Raw genomic sequence first — 7,830 nt, 5'->3', positions numbered from 1 at the left:
AAATCTAAAAAATAAATCAAGCTCTTTACAGAAAAATCTTGCTCACCTGGGGACTATATTTTCACTTATCTCAGGTAAAACCTCTCATATTACGTTTTAAAACATTCTAGTATGTCTTTTAAAAAGGTCATGACTACTTTTTAAAGTATTATTGTTACCTTAAAAAATTGCAGTAATTCATTAGTTTTTTTGCAGAATTACAACTGACAAAAAACCAAGTGGAAATTATTTAATTATTCTTTTTATATTACTGTAACTCATTATTCGGGTCCACTCACAGTCTTCAACCATTTTCTTGCCTTTCAAATTACTAAAGACTTTTCTTGTTTTCATTTGTGGTTCCTTCTCAGTGACTTTAACAGCTAAACAACTAATTTACTTTGAGTTTGCAAGATAATACTCCAAAATAAAATATTATGAATTTAACATACCATGGAAGAAAGTTAATTAACAAACTAGCATAGTTACTAGATTGGCAATTTTAGATCTATTGAATCCTTTGGGAGAGGGAAACGCTGCATATAAGGGCAAGCTCACCTTTCTAAAAGGCTAGTTGCCACCATTTTTCTTGTTATTGTTTGTGATTCTGGAGATTGAGTGCAGGACCTCAGACATTCAAGGCAAGAACTGTCCCTACATCTCCAACCCTTTTAGTTTTTAAAAATTTGAGATGGGGTTACACTAAGTTACCCAGGCTGTCTTCAAACTTGCCATCTTTATATGTCAGCTTCCCAAATAGTGGGATTATGGGTATGTGCCACTACCCCAACAATTTTTCTTAAGAAAACAAAAATGAGCCAGATACACTGGCTCATGCCTGTAATTTGGGAGAAAGAGATCAGGAGGATTAAAGTTGGAGGCCAGTCCCAGCAAAACGTCCTTGAGACCCCCATCTCAACAAAGAATAAGCAGTGTGGTGAAACATGCCTGTTACTCAGAGAAGCATACATAAAATTATTACAACTCAAACTTGTCCAGGCCAAAAGCAGGATTCATTTAAAAATGAACTCAATCAAAAGGATTTGGAAGTGTGGCTCAAGTGGAAGAATGCCGACCTAGTAAGCACAATGTCACCTTGTCCTCACTTCAAACCCTAGTATTAACAAAAAGAAAGGAAGAAAGAAAAATGAAACTGTTCTTAACAGTTATGTGATTGTTAATCTGTTTTGCTTTGATACAAAGTCTCCTTATAGAGTCCAGGCTGGCCTTAAACTCTTGATCTTTCTTTACGTCCTGGGATTACAGGCATGTACCAACACCATGCCTGGCAATATTTCTAAATTATATTTATAATGCTAGGGACTGAACACAGGGCCTCATGCCTACCAAACATGCACTTGTTACCACTGAGCCACACCTCCAACCCCTAAATATAATAGCATTTTACATTAAAATGGCTCATTACAGTTTACAGGCTCTATCTCATTTGGTATTTATAGTAACATAGTGAAGTAGAGATTATTTTCTTATTGAATGATCCTTCTAAGATACAAACCCAGGTTGTCTGCTCAAAGTTCACACCCTTCACTGATGAGCTGGCAGGCACAAACTTTCCACAGAGCAGTTTTCAACTGGTTGTATTGCCTTTTACAGGCTGAGTTACATATAGAACTAGGATATGTGAATTGTTATTGAGTATACCATACTTTATTCATGTGCTAAAGATAGACATTTATATGGTTATTAGAATTAACTCATGAAATCTGTACATTTGGAGCTTAGATCAAATTCAAAGATTAAGAAAACCCATCTTTAGCTCTGTATGCATTCCTCTATAGCTTTTCTTTTGCATCCTGTCATAGCTTGAGGGGCCTATGGAGAGGCAGCCTTAGAGCTCCCAGATGTGGCTGATTCCAGGGTTAGGACAGAGATAGAACAGGATTAGCCTGCAACATCTCATTATGCTAGCAAGTTAAGAGCTGCCCCCCTCTCCAAATGGTGGGAGTCATGCCAAAATGACTTCAGAAATCAGCTTTCAGTAAATGCCACTAAATATATCTAGAACAGTATGAGTAACAAATAATAATTGAATAACATATGAATGCAGGAGCCCACAGTGATAACAATTAATATGGGGTGAGTTTGATGAGTCATGGATATTTATATAGTCTCAAAATACCTCCCTGTAAAATAATGAATTAAAAAGGAGGATGGGGTTATAGTAGAGGAGCCTGATAATCAAATAATCAAAAAGAATGGCTCAGTAATGAAGCATGTTGAAAAAGTGAACACCTTTCCCTGGGAGGATGCAATGAGAACACATCATCACTGTGAGATTCCTAGCAGATACATACCTTAAGTTGAAAATGAACTATACAACTTGTGGGGGAAGGAGGTTGGGAAGGAAAAAACTATAGAGGGGAAATAAGAGACAGGGCGACACTATTCAAAAAGAACTGTACTCAATACCCCTCCGTACATCACCTTTAAATAAAAAAAAAAAGAATGAGGGAAAAACTGGGAGAGACTGAGGGAAGGGGTGACATTGTTCAAAAAGAAATGTACTCATTACCTGACATGTAACTGTAACCCCTCTGTACATTACCTTTATAACAACATTTTTTAAATTAAAAAGACAAGGTAACATCAGAAAACTCAAAATGAGGCATTCTAAAAGTTACAGACCCATGCTGTCAAAGTAACAAAAGGCAAGGAAAGACCAAGGAATATTTACAAAGGGAAGCCCACTCAAGAGACCCAGAACTAACTGTATAGTACTTGATTCTGGACTGTATCCTTCTGCTATAAATTATATTGGCACATTCAGCAAAACAAATTGTAAGTGTTGTAGTAACGTGACAGTAATTTCCTGACCTTTATTGGTTGAATTATGGTCAGATAGGAGAATTAACCTTGCAAACAGGAAATACACATTTAAGCATAGGGAGTAATACAGCATCACTTCAGCAACTTGGTCTCAAATAACAAAAGCTCCTTATACCCTTCTCCCAAGTTTTCTGTATTTTTGACATTACTTAAAAAATGTTTCCTATAAAAATTAAATGAATATTCAGTTACATCAGACTCACATACGTCACACGATGCCATTTTCTTGGACACAAGTATAGTTGATTACACCAAGATTTCTTTCTCATTCTCCTACCTGCCAAAAGCTAATAACAAAAGTAATGGTTTGGGTGCTGGGAAGGTGGCTTAGTGGTAGAGTGCTTGCCTTGCATGCACTTGGTTCGATTCCTCGGCACCACATAAGCAGAAAAAGCCAGAAGTGGGGCTGAGGCTCAAGTGGTAGAGCGCTGGTCTACAGCTGAAGAGCTGGGGGACAGCGCCCAGGCCCACAGTTCAGGCCCCACAACTGACAAAGAAAAAAAAAGTAAAGGTTTGTAATTCTCTCTAGGAATGGAGGAATTTGAAAGACAGAACAGGTATAATCTAATAGACAAATGTTTGTAGAGAGACGATATATACTAAGCATGTAGGGGAAAATGTCTTCCTGTCTGTGGTTGTCATTGTCATGCATTGCCCAGATTCCCCTCCAGGATTCTCCAACTCTAATGACTGTGAAACAGACAATCCTCAGGTATCCCCTTTTGGGGATTGCTTCATAGGAAAATACTTATTTCCTGAAGTTACAGTCTTCTAGGGGAGAGATGATCTGATCTAGACATTGGTCAAGTCCAGCCTTCTTGCCCCAGTTCAAGACATCTTTGAAAGATTATTTCATCTTCAGAATGTTCCAGAGAAATGAGCCTTTCATTAAGAATCGATCACTGGTTTACCTTTCCTTCTGCCAGTCCTTGCTCTTTTCTCATCCTCCCTTACACAGATGGTGGTCCCTAGATGAGCATTTTTCTGCGACTTCCTGCCAATCTACCTCTGATTCAGGATTCCTGGAAGCCAACCTGTGCTATCTCCCTCACTGATTTCTCTCTGGAGGCAAGAAAGTTCATTACTTTGCAGCTTTTTTGACTATATAGCAGGCTATAAAACTTGTCACCTTGTAATTTTATAATATTCACTTTGCTATGCCATTTGTTTGTTGGTCATCTAGCATGAAATGGGAAATGTAAAGACTACAGGATTGGGAAGCTTCCACCTTTTGAAGGTAGAAGCTAGAGTGTTTGGGGGAAGGCAAGACAGAAATAGAGGACACATTTTTCTTTCACTCCACTTCTCCTTTCTTTGATATTTCCCCCCTTTTTAGCCCTTGCCTCCTCCTGATACCTATGTCTTACATATTTATATTATATGGCTGACCTTTCTAGAAAGGGTAACTTATTCTAACTTAGGTGTTAGAATTTGTTAATTCTAGCTGAGGTGATAGAGTATTATAAACAAGGTGGCTTTGTGGTATTCTGGAGTCCTGGAGGCTAAAAAGACAAGGTTACAGTAGTCAGATGTGGTGTTTAGCTAGGAACTTGTAGATTGTCATCTTCTCTTGGTATTCTCACATGGTGAAGAGCTAATTGTTGTCATATCTCTTCCTTAAAGGGCACTAATTTCATTCATCAGGGCTCCACCTCATGGACCTTCCTAATCACATTGGAAGGTAGGATTTTTACATATGCATTTTTTCAGAAAACATAAATGTTCATTGCATAATTGGACTTTATATGTCATTCTGCTTCAACAGTTTGCAAGAGGAAGAAACTGGTTTTTGAGGCTTTCTCAAAGAATGTTGAAAGAAAAGTAATGAATCTGTTAGCATTCGTAAGATAGATGCTTTTGGTACTCTACTGAATGATCCATGTAGGCCCATATTGTCCATATTTACACATCAATGGAAGTTCTCTTATAAGTCCTTTGGGAAATATCTTAGGAAAAACTAGTCTTAGCAATTTCAAAATTGTTATATATTCTTTACTCCAGATATTAGCAGATTAGATCTTTTTTAAGAAACAGAATGATGTAAATTCTTAACAGTATAAATTAGCTCCATTTTATTTGTTAGCATCTATTTTTAGCAGACAGTTGGCAATAACAACCAGTGTTTGGTTAAGAAAACTTGTTGGGTCTTCGTCCATCCCAGGAAAGACAGATGGGGTCTGAGGAAACGTAAGTGCAGGCCGCTTGCCCATTCCCCAGCCTCCCTCAGCCCGGGAGATAATCAGACGCAGCAGGGAGTCAAGTCAAGCAGGAAGAAACTCGTTTATGAACACAGAGCAAGCCCTTTTTAAAGCAAAAAAGAGCGGGTGGCATGGCAGGGGAGGAAGAGGAACCAAACACTGTCAAGGTCACACCCTATCATGCACCTAAGCTTCCACGGGCTGATTACGCACTGAACATAAAGCAAATTGGGCTCTGCCCACTCTACTCCCTCTCAGCGCCATCTTTGCTGCCCATGTGCTCTACAAAAACTGTATCATGAGGGATATGAGATTTAAAATGCTGCCTAATTAGGAAGTCTTGGATTATTTTCTATATCATTCTCATGTAATAAAAATATAATGTTTAAGTTATATAATTGTAATACATTATCAGTATTACAAAACAAGCACCCTTATTTCCATTTTTCTTCTACTGAGATGAAACATCTAAATGGTAAACTTAATTCTTCAATGTTTGGCCTAAACAGAAGTACTGTGTTCTGGGAAAAATTGAGGGAGGGAATGACACTGTTCAAAAAGAAACATACTCATTGTCTGACTTTTATAACTGTAATCCCTCTGTACATCACCTTTACAATAAAATTTAAAATAAGTACTGTTTTTTGTGTTTCCCTAATTATATATTTCTTAAATTTGTCTTTTGCACATCGTTTTCTATCCCCACAGGTGTCCTTGTTTTGTGACAAGATATGAAAGTACTAGCCAGTGGCTTCATCTTGGTAAGTACTATAGCATTCTGTCTTTATTTTCTGTCTTTAGGACATGAGTTTCTTGAAATCATGTATCTCAGAAATCTGTCCTGAAAGACTTCATAGTAGTTAAAATATCAATTAGCCTTAGCTAATTGTTCAAAATATTATATCCGTGTTTCAATAATGAATTTTATAATTTTTCACAGTCTTTGGTGAATGGCAGAATGAAAAAACCACTATATTTAAGTTTTTCTAATAAAAAATTGTTTCCTTATTTTGTAAAACAGTAGTGTTAACTACAGAAAATTGATGTGTTAAAGTATTTTTCCAAAGTAGTCATAACACAAAGACCTAGAATTAATCAACATTATTAAATTGTTTGTCTATGTGGACATTTATTTTATATAGACGTTATTTTTACTTATACTTTCTATGGATTTTTTAAAATATGGACATTCCTTTTTGTTTTTTAAGCATCAGATCTCACTTATAAAGTGTAGGCTGGCCTACAATGCCTACATTTCACAGTCCTCCTGCCTCCACTTCTCAAATGTTAGGATTACAGGTTTGTACTGACACATCTGGCTTGTGGTTTGTACTAACACATCTGGCTTGTGATAGATTCTTTTACAACAATTTTCTTCTAATTATTTTGAATTTGCTGAATTTTTAATAATAAAATATGAATATAAAATTTACCATGATAACCATGTTTCAGTGTATGGTTCAATATTGATGTGGATATTCACATGGTTTGTGAAGCCAATTGCCACAAATTTTCTACCTTGCAAAACTTACACTCTACTTATCCATTCAACAATTATTCCCTCTTCTTCCTCTCTCCTAATAGCTCATTTACAGATGAAATCATATAGTATTTGTCTATTTGTGGCTGGCCTATTTCATATGCTGTAATGTCATCAAGGTTCATTTATATTATGGCATGCATATTTGCTTCCTTTTAAGACAAAATAACATTCTACTCCCATTCTGTCTATCCATTCATTCAGCAATGGTCAGTTATGTGCATCTACTTTTCGGTGATTATGAAATAATCCTGCTATGGATATATGTGTACAAATATCTCTTAAGACTGCTTTCAGGGGGCTGGGAAGGTGGCTCAGTGGTAGAGTGCTTGCCTTGCATGCCTGAGGCCCTGGGTTCGATTCCTCAGCACCACATTAAGCAAAAAGAAAAAAGCCGGAAGTGGCGCTGTGGCTCAAGTGGTAGAGCGCTAGCCTTGAGCTGAAGAGCTGAGGGACAGCGCCCAGGCCCAGAGTTCAGGCCCCATGACCGGACCCAAAAAAAAAAAAAAAAAAGACTGCTTTCAGTTCTTTTGGATATGTTCCCAGAAAAAAATTGCTGTATCATATAGTAGTTCTATTTTTAATTTTTTAAAGATCAACCTCACATCCTTGTCAACACGTTATTTTCTGGTTTTGTTTGTTTTTGTTGTTTTTATTTTTGCTTTTATATCCTAATGAGTGTGAGGTACTTATATCAGTTAAATTTATTCTTCCTGTGTTTTTCTTTCCATACATTTGAACTGCTTTTCTGTCATTAGTTTTATGATGTAGGGGTCCTCTATCCACATAAAACTGAAAATATGGTCTCTGATGGATCCAACCTTACTTTCATAGATTAACAAACGAAACGGTTTCTCCTATCCTCCTATCTTTCTCCTGTCTTTTGATGGGACATGAATTGGCATAGAGTATTCATACATATAACCCTTTGACAAATGAAAGTACCAAGAGGTTGTAATATAATCAATTTCTGTGCAAATCCTTTCCAGGAGTGGGATTATATGTGCCAGGACACAAACTTCTATTTAGAGCAGGAGCAGAATGAACATATTCTCTAACATTTTTGGGGGAGGGGGGAGGGGTTCGGTCATAGGGGCCTGAACTCTGGGCCTGGGCGCTGTCCCTCAGCTCTTCAGCTCAAGGCTAGCACTCTACCATTTGAGCCACAGTGCCACTTCCGGCTTTTTTCTTTTTGCTTATGTGGTGCTGAGGAATCAAACCCAGGGCCTCATGCATGCAAGGCAAGCGCTCTACCACTGAGCCAAC

The 7,830-nt window shown here is 37.4% G+C and overlaps 1 long non-coding RNA gene across 1 annotated transcript; it reads left to right on the top strand.

The window, feature by feature from the left end:
• The first annotated feature begins 355 nt into the window (after window positions 1-355).
• Window positions 356-6,964, top strand: LOC138825587 (uncharacterized). The gene is made up of 3 exons (XR_011371434.1): window positions 356-4,507; window positions 5,733-5,785; window positions 6,233-6,964. It is a non-coding gene; the product is annotated as an uncharacterized lncRNA (long non-coding RNA).
• Window positions 6,965-7,830: the final 866 nt, after the last annotated feature.

The sequence above is a fragment of the Dipodomys merriami genome, unplaced genomic scaffold, assembly GCF_024711535.1.
Source record: "Dipodomys merriami isolate MVZ:Mamm:240054 unplaced genomic scaffold, mDipMer1.0.p SCAF_1, whole genome shotgun sequence".
Taxonomy (NCBI): Eukaryota; Metazoa; Chordata; class Mammalia; order Rodentia; family Heteromyidae; genus Dipodomys; species Dipodomys merriami.
This window is presented reverse-complemented; position numbering and strand designations above follow the sequence as displayed.